Source organism: Bidens hawaiensis, unplaced genomic scaffold (genome assembly GCF_021521415.1).
Source record: "Bidens hawaiensis isolate Kalapana, Puna unplaced genomic scaffold, B.hawaiensis_p1.1 tig00002572_1, whole genome shotgun sequence".
Taxonomy (NCBI): Eukaryota; Viridiplantae; Streptophyta; class Magnoliopsida; order Asterales; family Asteraceae; genus Bidens; species Bidens hawaiensis.
This window is the reverse complement of record NW_027491140.1, coordinates 2,996,272-3,010,981: the sequence shown is the minus strand read 5'-3', so window position 1 is coordinate 3,010,981 and position 14,710 is coordinate 2,996,272. Positions and strand designations below refer to the sequence as shown.

The 14,710-nt window shown below is 35.2% G+C and overlaps 1 protein-coding gene across 1 annotated transcript in view; it reads left to right on the top strand.

The window, feature by feature from the left end:
* LOC143620514 (putative galacturonosyltransferase 9) overlaps nucleotides 1-14,710 on the top strand; it is a 96,857-nt gene that overhangs the window by 47,607 nt on the left and 34,540 nt on the right. The window lies entirely within an intron of this gene.

The following is a 14,710-nucleotide window of genomic DNA, read 5'->3' as shown; positions in this document are numbered from 1 at the left end:
CACTTAGATAATTCACATCAATACATGTTTCAGGTATGTATATGTAATCAAACATGCTTTTCACCCCAAAAGTTCGTAAAACAGTTTAGAAGTGGGGTCATGAAACTCACTGTTTAGTAGATAATCAGTAGCACGTCGGTTCGAGGTTTGTATAACTTGCAATCACGGTTTTCTATAATAAATATTATAATAATATTAATATTTTAATATTATTATAATCTTAATACTAAACTGGGCTGTATAACTAATCTGGGTATAGCTGGAACGCCCAGAAAGTGGCAATAGGCTTAGGTTGTGATGTTGTTCAATGTCTGATACATAAAACCGAACTTGGCTCAGATTCCCGTTTTCCCAGCTGGGCCAAGTTGTTCGTTTACGCGTTCAGAAAACAATTATGGGAAAATAAGCTTGGGTAAATGTATTGGTTAATAAAATGATTAAGTTATAAAGAAGGATCACAGACTGGGGTCCCGGATTAGCCACGGGGCCCGTTTCCGTTTATTCAGTTTGATTTAAGAAGAAACGCGCACAATCCATCCGGATTGTCCAGGTTTCTCATAGAAAAGTTCGTTTTTACTTAATTAGTCCAAAATATGATTTTTGATCACTCTTGGTTTTTTGATATTCCCGCAGGTTCGTTAGTCGCAAACTTGCCGTTTTTATAAAAACTGAATTTGTTTAATCTTCAGTTTAGCATAATTAATTAATTGTTAATCATTAAATAATGAAAATTTAGCCACTTATCAATTAAAATATGTAGTTTTTATAAAAATATTTCTGGAATTATTTACTGATTTATTAATTTATAAAAATTCATTTTATCAGCTATATTTCGCCTGAAAATCGTCTGTTTATCCCAAACAATTTCCAAAAATTATACAAAAATTCCTGAATACTCAAATCATGTCCCAAAACAACCTTTATCAATTCCAGAATGTAAAAAGCTCGTGAAATATTCTTTTCGGTCCAAATTCGGCTATAAAAATTCACACGAACGCATATACACAAAACACATTTAGACTTCTCCAAATGATCCCAAATATCATATGTGATCAAAATACAACAAATCTGAGTTCTCAGAAAAATTTCATAATTTTTGGAGCATTTTAACTATTTTTCCCCATTAAACGTTCCAATTTGGTAATAAATTCGCCAAATATTCTCAGATGGTCGGAAAATTACCAAATTTGAACAGGGACTCAATGACATGGTCCCTGATATCCCTGAAAAATTTCAAGGCCTAATAGTATGCATATCACAACCTTAACCTAAATATCTCGTAAGCGAGTGTTTCGGCATTACCTTAGCGGTTTTGGTTCATTTCCGCCTTTCTAATCAACTTTTCAAGCTCTTGTGCTCTTATGTAGGCTAGATACAAGTACTATATCACAAACCAAGCAGGTTTCATCAATAGAACAGCCCTTTAACTTAGGGTTTCGGTTAGGTTATAAAAACGAACTTTTAAACCGTAAAAATATCGTTTCAACCCTTTAATCCGTGTTTATGGCCAAAAAAAACTATCAAACCAGGTTCCTTACCATGTGTATGATCAAAACATGTTTATGGACCGTTTTTAGGATTTTTACACGGTTATGAATGATTTTTGGCAATCAAACTATGTTTATTTAGTATTAATCAATGTTAAACAAGTGTAAAAGTAGCTTATTTAAGTTGTTACCTTAGGGTTTTGGAGAGTTTCTGGAAAAACTGACTTGCAGCTGCTTGGACTTCAGTTTTTATCAAATGAAATGAATAAACAAGCATACATAATAAGTTTTATAAAAAAATGGGGGTGGGTATGCTTGGCCGATCGGAACTTCATGGGCCCATTTTGGCCCAAGTTTCTGATTTTTCAAGCCCAAATATGAAAAGCCCAGTCCAAATTTAGTTCTGGTTCGGTTTTTGGCGCGAAAAACTTATCGGGTGCGTTAAAAAGCGCGAAAACGAGTGTTTTTCGGCTAGTTTTATGTAAAATTGTAAAAACATACTATATGTTTGTAAAAATCAAAAATATTTTCAGGATCGCTTAAAACATTTCAAATAAGGGTTTGGTAAGTCTTTTTTGGCTTAACGGATGATACAATGCTTGGTTTGTAACTATTTTTCGCGTTTAAATCTATAGCGGTTAGTTAAACGAGCATGTTTTCGTTTAACTTGTTTGCTATCAAACTAAGGCCATATTACTACTATTTTAGCTTATATTAAACGTATAACACTTATAGATGCCCCCCCCCCCCCCCGAGATATCTGGGTCATAACCCGACCCTTTCGGTTAATCGTTCATTTGTTACGCAAAAGGCGTTTATTTGCTTAATCGGTAAATACGTACTGAGGTGTACCTTGTTTTGGCTCAAATGTCACATTCTCCACCCGTTAGAAAATTTCTTCCCGGAAATTTGATTATTCAACTTTGTCTTTATTTGGAAACAGGTGCGGGTATTTCTTTTTAAATTCGGATTTCCGCTCCCACGTGAATTCGGGTCCCCGTTCTGAATTCCACCGAACTTTGACTAAAGAGATTTTGTTGTGTCTTAATTGTTTTATTTTTCCCTCTAATATTTTCACCGGTTCTTCAACGAAATTCAGTTTTTCGTTTATGTTTAAGTCTTTTAATGGCAGGATTTCGGTTTCGTCAGTAAGGCACTTTTTCAGGTTTGAAACGTGAAAGACATCATGAATAGAACTCAACTCCAATGGTAATTTTAGTCTGTAGGCTACAGGACCGATCTTTGAAATTATTTCATACGGTCCAATGTATCGTGGAGCTAGTTTACCGATTTTTCCGAATCGAATAACGCCTTTCCATGGGGATACTTTTAGAAAAACTTTGTCACCTATTTCAAAGGATAACGGCTTTCTACGAACATCAGCGTAGCTTTTCTGTCGATCTCGGGCGATTTTTAATTTGTTTGTGATTTTACGGATTTTGTCAGTGGTTTCTTGAATCAAGTCAGATCGAGTAATTTGGGTATCTCCCACCTCAGTCCAGCACAAGGGTGATCTACATTTCCGCCCGTACAGCGCTTCATATGGTGCCGCTTGAATGCTACTGTGATAGCTATTGTTATATGAGAATTCAACCAGTGGAAGATGTTGATCCCAATTCCCACCGAAGTCTAGTACACAAGCGCGAAGCAAATCTTCTAAGGTTTGAATGGTTTGCTTAGATTGACCGTCGGTTTGGGGATGATAGGCGGTACTTAGGTCAATTCGGGTTCCCAAAGCTTCTTGTACGGGGCTATCCCAATCAGAAATAATTGAAATGGGTATGCCATGTCGGGATACGATTTCATTTATGTAAATGTGAGCAAGTTTTTCAGTTGTGTAAGTGGTTCGGATTGGAAGGAAGTGTGCGGATTTGGTTAGTCGGTCAACTATCACCCATATTGCATCATTTTCTCGGGAAGTTTTAGGGAGGTGTGTTACAAAATCCATGGTAATTTGTTCCCATTTCCATTGCGGTATTTCCGGTTGGTGCAACATTCCCAAAGGTTTTTGATATTCAGCCTTAACCCTCGCACAAGTTAAACATTTACCGACATACGTGGCTATATCCTTCTTCATATCGGGCCACCAATAATACTCCTTCAAGTCCTTGTACATCTTATCTGTTCCTGGGTGCATGGAATATTTGGACTTATAGGCTTCGTCCATGATCAAGTCAAGCAGATTGCTGATAGCTAAGGCCATATTACTACTATTTTAGCTTATATTAAACGAGTATGTTTTCGTTTAACTTGTTTGCTATCAAACTAAGGCCATATTACTGCTATTTTAGCTTATATTAAACGTATAACACTTATAGATGGCCCCCCGAGATATCTGGGTCATAATCCGACACGTTCGGTTAATCATTCGTTTGTTACGCAAAAGGCGTTTATTTGCTTAATCGGTAAATACGTACTGAGGTGTACCTTGTTTTGGCTCAAATGTCACATAACCCGACCGGTTCAGTGTCCGATCCGGTTATGAAAACATTGGTCATACAAGCATACACGGTTGACTTTGCTTACTTTTGGACCTTTGACTTCCATTTCTCATCGATACAAGCATTATCCGGGTAATTTGTCTTCTGTGAAATCGTTCATACATATTCCTTAGTCAATAATCTTCAATCAATTTCGGTGGTTGAAGGGTGTTGACTGGTCAATTTCATTAAAACTCATTAAAGGGCAAAACAGTCAACAAGTTTGACTTTACATTTTCTCAAACTTCTGGTCGAATTCAACGTTCGGTCTAGAGGACTTTTATTCTTGTAAAGAAATTTTAAGGCTACTGACCAAAACCCGACTTCTGAGTCGCTGTTGGATTCTGGTAAGTACTGACTCGTTTAAATCTTAAATCTAACATAACCGGAGATCTAAACATCTGTTTGGATTGATTCTAGCGGAAATGAGTTCGTTTTTACTTATATTATCATATTTCAAAGTTTTAGGTTCTGATTGTTTATCTCTTTTGACGCGTAGTGGACGACTCGCTTAATTTTTAAATCATTTATTCATATTTGTATTCGCTTGCCTTTAATCTAAGGTGAGTTTTATCATTCCCCTATTTTACTAACTTTTCTAAATGTTTTGGGGACATATGCGTATTATTCGTACTTCATATTATATATATATCTAAAATATAGCAAACGTGTAATCGTGTGTGATTAATCAAATATCTTGTTGCATGCTTACTTGTGCTAATATTCATTCATTCGTATATTCAAAGGGGTCCAACATATTCCCTTGTATAGGGTGCTCATATGATTGATCAAAGCCCGATTCGCTTGGAAACGGTCTAACTACTTGCTTATGGTTTGATTCATTTACCGCAATTTACCACGTTATGCTTATTTTTCATACTATATCATATCATTGCAAAACTGGTGATAAACTCTCTCAACATTTTGTTGACAAACTCTATTGTATTTTCTACACATATGCAGGTTATCATGCAAATTGAAGATTGAAGTTTGGACACCTAGACAAGACTTTAGGATTTAACGAAGACAATCATTGTTTAAGTTTATTTGGATTATATTTACTTATTTGGAATATTTTGTCATATTTGGATATTATGTGCACTTTTTGAAATAAAATATAATCAACTTATAGATATTGTCACTTTTATATTATAAGAGTACCTTTGAGCTGTGAACAATCATGCACATGCCCTGGCATTTCCGCCTTAGGTTAGGGTGTGACATTATACAGTTTCCTTCTTGCTATGGCTGGGTCTTTTGTTGGAATGCGAAGCACTCCTACTTGGATTGTTTTTCAATACTTCAACGAGTGGGTCTATGGCTTCTTTAATTAAATCTCGAATACCACATAAATATTCAGTAGGTATCGTCCGAATATTCTCTTTGACTGTCTTTTCTTTGTTATTATCTTGAATGGTAGGGTTGCTATCGGCTTTCTCTTTTCCAGACATATTACAAATAAGTACAATAGGAATTTACAAAGCAAATATCTTTATTTCTATTTTACATTATTTATGGTACTGGAAAAGGAAAGTATAACAACAACAAGTAATGGTTCTTAACAACTTGTCCTAATCCTTAATCCACTTTTTGACGAGGTTTTTCATTTTGTCACATTTCTTAATGATTCTCTTTCATATTTTCTTCTTTTCAACCCTTTCGTTTCTTAACGCATCCATCATCGTGTTTGGTGGATTTAGATATCCAATAGGTGTGGATGCGGCCAGTAAAAGATATGTCATTTCCCTTGGATATAAATGTGGGTTGGCAACATATGCTTGCATTTCCTCATCATGAATGTTATTGGTGTAAAATTCCTCTATCAACCGACCATCTTCTCGAATTTCATTAGCTTGTTCAGAAATCGTCGGTATTAGGCCTTTATACAGCAGAATGTGACGACTAACTTCTTCATTTTCATCTTCCTCCTCGGGTTCAGAAGGATCATCAATTTGTGATGGTTCATGATGATTGGGTCCTGCAATTGTTTGTCGAGCTTAATATTGAAAGTTCGAAGGCGGTGATCCGAAATTCCATTTGCTTTGGTCCGAATGGCAGTTCATCCAACTGGATGAATCTGTACAAATCTCCTGTTTTAGTCTACTTTGGACTTTTATCTTTTCTGAAGGATGATATGGTGGTATCTCTGTCGGGTGAATGTTTTTGGCTGTATCATCTGATATATCTATCGGCATCTGTTGACTGCCCGGTAAATACACTGGTTGGGTTCTATATGGTAAATTTGGAACCATCGGTTGCTCCTGATCGAAAAAGTTCGTGTAATAATTGTTGCTACTAGCCATGTCAAGCAGATCAAAGATAGGTGTTGGGTTAGATCTCCTAGCTACTCGGTGTTTATGACCAAGGTAATTTATATATGACGCCTTCACTTAATTAGATTTAGGGATAGGAATATTACCAATCCTGTCTTATCCCTACAGAATATAACAACAATCTTAAGGTTAAAGCTTAGGTACTAATATTTTAATACCTAATTCGATGAAACCGATGGCTCTGTACCAACCTGTCACACCCCGACATAGGCCTAGGTGTTTGACTCTCAGTTGGTACATGTTTTTTAAATATATCAGAGTTTATGGGTTGATTTTAGCGGAAGATTTTAAGTTATTATAATATTAATTGTACCAACCCCTCACACCCCGACTTAGGGCCTAGGCGTCTGACTCTCAGTTGATACCTGCTTTGTAAATATATCAGAGTTTGTGGGTTAATTGTACCAACCTTTCACACCCTGACTTAGGGCCTAGGCGTCACACCCGATAGGTGCTGGGTAAGATCTCCTAGCTACCCTCAACTTAGGGCCTAGGCGTTTGACTTTTGTCATTATGATGTCATCGCTCCAACCGCTTTTGGGGTTCTTGAGAAGGTTGTTGTAAATACCGGTAAACCGTGCAGCTCGTCTACTCAATTCACATCACTTCGTGCTAATTTGACGAGTAGTTCAATACTCTTTACGGTTTTGAACTTCATGAAACCGTTTAGTAACGGTTTTGTAAAAAGCGATTCATTTTCGCGAGTTACCAATAACCTACACAAATAATATGTTTATTCTTTGTTAAGATTTAAAAAATTATTAATAAAGAAAAAATAAACTTACCGAGTCCTGTAACACCCCGACTTAAACGGAAACGCCCGAGTGTGACGTACAGATTGCCCAAACACACGTGGCACTATTAAGTGACCATAATAACATTAATTCATTAAATTGCCAAGTACACAAGTTCAAATAAGAATACAAATTGAAATCAAATCATAATAAAAACCAATGTCTCATTTATTAAATAACCTAGTTATCTAAGTGTCTTCAATACTTCAACCTTTAATCACGGTACCTGTAACATATGTATAAAATATGGTCAGCTATAAATATAGCTGGTCAGTTTCCACAGTTTAAATACGTACTTAAAAACCATACAATTCATAGACATGTGAGAAACGAGCAAGTAAGTCCTTTCCAGTTGGTACAACCAACGTACTTGGATAATCGCGCAAGTAAAGTCCTTTCCAATTGGTAACAACCAACGTACTTGGATAATAAGGGCCTTTTCCACTCGATACAAATGGATCGGAATGCAAAGGGGGGCGTATTATCATACTTAATGAGGCTTCCCAATTGTGCAAGTAATATTCGTGCAAGTAATACAAGTAGCACACAAGTCCATATACGAATTGTAGTTTTGAAATAGAGGAAACAATGCTTGAATTTTTATAAGGATACATATGCTACCCCAAAACATTAAAACATTAAAAAGGGGTAGTGAAAAACTCACCTTAGTGATTGAAGTAAGAAAAATAAGAATAACTTGTAAGCATCCAAGGAAACCGAAGCGGTCAATCCGTACGAACTATAAATAAGAAATAAACACGACTTTTAATGACTATTTTATCGGGAGTTTAGGGTTGATTAATTGCATGAATAACTTTAGGAGTTAGTTATTATATTATTATAATTCATTACAAATTTTATGGCTCTTAGATTATTAAATTATTATTTATGTTTTAACGGAAATCGGTTGTTCACATTATTTTAAGTATTTTAACCGCGAGAATATGAAGTTTAAACATTCGAAATACTTGAACTATTGTTTGTAAGTTATAGTTATAATTATTGCGTTGACAAAACGATTTTTATGAATTTAAAGTTTACTTTGCGATTATTAAACGATTCTTAGTTACGGTTTACGAAAATGATAAATCGATTTTTACGTGTGAAATGGTGAGTTATATTTTATATTTAATTTAGAAAATTTTTATTTAATTTATGACAATTTTTATATAATTTTTATGATTTTTAAATGATTTAAAAAGGTTAATAAAAGGTTGAAAAAAATAATGTTAAAAAAACAATGCGTGACCAGGGTTTCGAACCCGGGTCTTCGTGTTACGAGTTCCGTGTGTTACCAGCTGATCTAGGATAGATATTCATTAACGTTTTGGTTTTAACTTATTATATATACTAACAGATACATGTTATTTTATTTATTAATTATAATAACAGCTTTTTACCAAAACAGGAAAACAAAATGCGTGACCCAGGTTTCGAACCCGGGTCTCTTGTTTCCAATCTCATGCTGTTAACCAGTGGACCAATTAAGTAATTCGTTTAAATTTTGAAAACGATTTTATATATAATATAAACCATATGTACTATCTTCTTCATTGAAACCCTAGGGTTTCAATTGGAAGCATATGGTCCATGAATGAAGCAATAACCATAGGGGTTTTGTTCAGTGAGTAAACGCCGTTAATATTCATATATTAATTACCTTAAGTGGTGTTAAAATGATGGAGAACGCGACGTTGCCGGAGCCGGAAGTTGGCGCAATATTACGGCCAAAAACAGAGAGATTTAGAGGGAATGAGAGGTGTGAGCGAGTTGTAATGAAGCTTAGGTCCCTATTTATACAAGTTGGTGGAGCGTGTACGCGTTAATTTCATTAATGGTGATTTTCCGGTGACGATTACGGGGTGTTTTATGGCGAGAAATCACAATTAATTAGCGGGATTTTGTTGAATGTCAACGGAGAATCGTTTTGGTACATTTAACTTGGGTTAAAAACACATCTAAGGGCGGTGGTGGCCACCTCCGGCGCCGGATTCCGGCGGCCGGAGGCCACCGGAAAAACGTGGATGGGGAAAGGGGTGGGGGGCTGGGTAAAGTTTAATTAATATATTTTATTATATTTTAAAATTCATATTTATACTTTAAGCCTTTCAAATTTCATAATCTTTTAAGTTGAAGATTAGTAATTAAATTTTCATTTCTAACCTTGGACATTTATAATTGAATTATATAATTTTTTGATTTTGGATAAATTACGCGCTTAACTCGTACGGCTCGATTAACGTCAAGGCTCGAAAGTTTTATAAACAATTGGATAACAAACTTCGCAACGAATATTGAACAATAAATGTCGGAAACACTTTGTTAATGATAAATAATACATCGAAATGACCCAACAGGTCGGGTTAACAAATACAAATACGGATCGAAAAATTGACGAATGTCACAAGTCCTCCGAAATGTTGACCCATGTCACACCCCAACCTAAGGCAGAAATGTCGGGGCGTGAGCTGATTGTTCACAGCTCAAAGGTACTATTATAAAATAAAAATGACAATATCTATTAAGTTAATTATTTCATAAAAGGTGCACACAATATCCAAACATGACAAATAATTCAAAACATGTAAATATAATCCAAACAAAAACTTAAATACAAATAGTCTTCATTAATCCCTAAGGTCTTTTCTAGATGTCCATCACTTCAAGCTTCGAGTCAAACCATAACCTGCATATGCGTAGAAAATAAACGGACTTTGTCGACACTAGGTTGAGTGAGATTATCACCAGTTTTTGCATGATATAATATTATAAATAATAAATAAGCAAAACGTAATAAAAGCGGTAATAACAACCAAACCATGAGCAGTTAAGGTGTCAGTTGACCATTGCCTAGCGAATTGGGCGTTAGCTACTATGACGGTCGTATGATCATACTATAAATGAGAATATGATGGACCTCTCTGAATGCGGTAAAGTAAACAAATAAGAATGTAACAAGTATATTTGATCGATCACGCATAATTACACGTTCACTAGTTTGAGATATATATAATACGAAATACCGATTAGTATACATATGTCCCCAAAACTCATGAAAATCAGTAAAAAAGAGGGGAATGATAAAACTCACATTAATTCGTAGGTAAGCAAATAATAATAATAATAATAATAATAATAATAATAATAATAATAAACGATTAAGAATCAAACGGATAGTCTGTTAATGTGTCAAATCAAGTAAATCAAATGAACCTAAAACTTTTGGATAAATAAATATGAGTAAGACCAAATTCGTTGCCACTAGAATCGTTCCAAACAGATGTCTAGAACTCTGGTTATGTTAATTTAAACGTTTAAGCGAGCTAGTACTGGCCAGAATCTGAACGGCGAGTAAGAAGTCGGGTTTTGGTCAGTAGCCTTAAAATCTCGTTACGAAAATAAAATTCTTCTGGACCGAACGTCGGTTTTTTCCAAAAGCATGAGAAAACGAGTAGTCAAACTTGTTGACCATTATGCCCTTGAACAGGTTTTAATTGATTTGACCAGTCAACACCCTTCAACCATAGAAATTGATTGAAGGTTATTGACTAGGGAATGTGTATGAACGATTTACAACTCACAAGTTACCCGGAAAGTGTATGAATTAACCGAAAAGTGAAGTTAAAGGTTGTTAAAAAAACAAAGTCAAACCTCGAAGCTTGTATCTTCAAGTAATAAAGCAAAAAAGAGCAAAATTATGATGACCGGAAGCAAGTGAAGGCTGGGAATGCTTATTTAGGATTTAGGGAAATTTGTGGCAGGTATAATATGTGTTGTTTATATAATATATGCAAAAACGAACCAATTTTGGTTAGTGTACTCGTTTAAGAAACTGAATAACACTTTAATGACCAAATCAATATTATATGCAGCCAAATTCGTTCTTGAGATAGGGTTAATGTATATCGACATGTACTTAGTCTATATTAATTTTATTAGGGCTTAATTCACGTGATGCAGTCCAAAAATAAGCGATTTTGTGCCAAAATCTAACTAGGAAAGCAATAAATCATTATAATCTATGTAGACATCCTAGTTGGTGCGTGACGGCCTACCACCCTTGTGGTCACACAGCGCCCTGGTTCCAAGGGGGGAAACTTTTGTTTTTTGCCATCTTTAGTCCTTGAACTATCTAAAAAGGCTAAATATGAATATTTTAGAGTTAAATCAAGGATTACACAATTTTGAGAACATAAAGGATACAAAATGAAAATATAAATCTTAAATACTCATAAATGCTTGATATTATTAATGATAAAGATCTGAATAATGTTCGCAAACTGATAAAACGAATACAAATACGAATACAGAAAAATCGAAATGGTACAGTATCCCCAACTTTTGGGAATTTCGTCCCGAAATTAGGGAATTAACTGTAGCGAACAGATGAGGATATATCTCTTTCATTTGATCTTCATGTTCCCAAGTTAACTAAGCGCCTTTCTTCGATTCCCAACGAACTTTAACCAACGGTATACGACTATGTTTAGTAACTTTATCCTTGTGGTCCATGATCTCAACGGGTCTTTCAACGAAATGCATGGTCTAATCAATACGAACTTCACCGAGAGGTATTTCGTAACATCCGTATTTTGAGAATTAATAAATAACGGAAAGTTTTATTTTTATCGGTGTGTCATTAGTTTGGTTGTGTGCGTGTTTGTATTTGAATAAGATTGGAATGGAGGTGGATGGTGGGGCCCATGGCTCCCTATATAAGGCCATTCTCCATCCTTTCACCATTTCTTTACACAACACACACACTAGAAAACACACACTTTCTCTCTAGCAATTCGGATTTGGATCCAAGCAAAAGGAAGGAAGAATCTTGGGTGTAAACACCATAAAACAACAAGAAACACCACCAAGCTCCACGGATTTGTCCAGATCCGAGCCCGAGACCAACAAAAGGTGAGTTTTGGTTTTAAAGGTTAAGTTTTAGATCGGATTCAACATGCAAACCGATAGAAAGATAGATCGGGGTATATGATGGAAGAAAAACATGAACTTGATAAGTTATAACCCCACGAGAATGTTATATGGTAAAAATGTGATGTTCGGGCCTTATAAAACGCAAGTATACAAAGTTGGTACAACCCAAAACCCTTAAAAAGGGTCAAATCGGGTCATAAGGAAGAGTCACGAAGTAAAATGGCCATTAAATGGTAAAAACGAAGAAAAAGAAAAATTTCGCATCGCAAAATCATGTGAGTTTTGGGATGAAATGACTCAAACCCGTCATACCCCTTTTATAGCCAAAATTTGGCTATTTCGCTTAGCGCGAAGGACACAACTCATAGCCATTTGCGTCGCGCGAAGTAGCAACCTGCCACTTCTTGGCACGTGGCCTGTACAATTGTGCCACGTGTTGACACGTGTACCTCATTACTTAACAGGGTTTTGCATAACACGACCCAGCTCTATCTCAGATTTCGTGCTGGTTATTTCGTGTAGCGCGAAGGGATTGTAATTAATATTTCGCATAGCGCAAAGAAAAGAAAAATCAAAATTTTTGTTTTAAATCCCTAAACTTTTGAATATTGACATTTTTGGCTAAAATTTATGTTGAAAATTTTCATGGTGTTACATCAGCTAACACCATTATTTGTATTTATTTCTTCTTAGTAGCCAAAGCCCAATTCGCAAAGCAATAGTCAAACGACATCAATTAATTGCTCATTGTTTAATTGTTGATTCTTACAATATTGGTTTGCTTACATCTTATGTATTATATTTATCATCAAAATTTGATGATTACTTATTCAACATGTGTTGTTGACAAATATATTCTATTTTATACGCATATTGTTGGTTATGCTTTGGTTTGAAGTGAAAGTTGAAGATCACATAGACTGGACTTTAGGTTATAAATTAAAGGCAAGTTGTTATTATATTATTTGTTTTGGTTTTATTTATAATTGATTGAGACTTATGTACTTGATTTAAAATTAATAAAGTAATTTAGATATTTGTCATAATAAATATTGTATGATAGCGTCTTGTGAGCTGTGAACCAATAGTTCGTGCCCCGGTATTTCCGTCCTAGGTTGGGGTGTGTCAGTTTAGGACCCAACCTCCACATATTCTGTGTGAAGACCATGAATAATTCTAAATAAAAGTTAATGCATAGGTTTCAAAAAGAGGTAGCGGCACAGCTTGTTACCTGCTTACTTTCTGTTTCGATGTAATCACTGTCTTATTGATTTTAATTAAATAAATTATCTATCATACATAGGTCACCTACGAAAGTTCAATACTCCTTGACAAACACTCCAAAAGTCACCAACACTTGTGAAAACCCGGTCGGTCGGTCATCCATTCATCTGACCGGAGGTCTATCCTTTAGATGAACAAGGCTAAGTATGGTTATTCATTTAAACCAAACCCCCCAATGTTTCAATTTTTAATGTACGTGAATCGATCGGTTTCGTTTGTAAAATACGCTTAGCTTAGTTATTAGAAAATATGGTTCATGTAAACATTACTTAGCCTAGCCTTGGAAGTCAGTGAATTCAAGCAAATTTCAATTAATTAATCTAAACGGTGAAATTGGTCATAACACATGTTATCTCATGAAGTAATCGAATCATCAAATGGAGTGTTCAACTCTCGTTAAAAGTAAGCATTTTTTTTTTGTGAAGGGTGGTAGCAGAAAGACCCCTGCAAAGAAAGCGCTAGAAACAAGAGGCACTAATATCGGGCCGATGACATGCTCCTGGTGAAATTAGTCAACCAAGACAATTGAGTATTTATTCACTTCTTGTCAAATCGAGTGTGTTGTTTGGTAGGAATTATTCGAATTACGTCACTGGTGTGGAATCCCGCCAATATTAATGTTCTCAATGAAAGATCTCGTACAAGTGATCATACTCCCTACGTGTTGCCGTATTTGGAGGGCAAGACACGAAAAAGGTATTCTCCAACACCAGTGGCAAGAATCTTGGGTGAAGCAAAAAACAGTTGCCTTCTCTTGGGTAAAAAACCTTTCTCCATTGAAAGATTTATGCTGAATTCATTCGCGTGTGTAACTTTAATTTAGAAAACCTTGCTTTTAATATCGGTGATAGAGTTAATCTTGCTTTTAATACCAGTCCTGTACAGTAAATTCGATTTATTTAATACATGTTAATCATCACCATTCACCACCAAACCATAAAATCCAAAATCAAATTCAACACCACCTCCTCATCAATTTGTGGTTTCCGAATAAATCCGTTACGATTCGAAAGCAAACAATAATAAAAGTAGAAGAAGATAAAATCAAAGCAAAGCAACAAGGCAAGGGGCGAAAGTGTAAAACTCAGCCGACGAAAGGAAAGTAAGGTTGAAGACGAGACGTGTGGGACGGGCTTTTCTTTTCTTTTCTTTTCTTTGTTTCCATAAATTTCTTCGATTCAGTTCGTTATCCATTTCGCAACTTCTTCACTCAATTCGATTCTTCTTCTTCTTCTTCTTATTATTATTAATCCTATAACTATTATTATTCTCATCTATCCAGTTAGATTTAGATGTATATAATATACTACCTCTTTCAATTTCATCTTTAATTTACTTACCTAAAAAACAAAACCCTAACTATTTCAATTCATTTCCGTTCATAATCTATCACTTTCTGC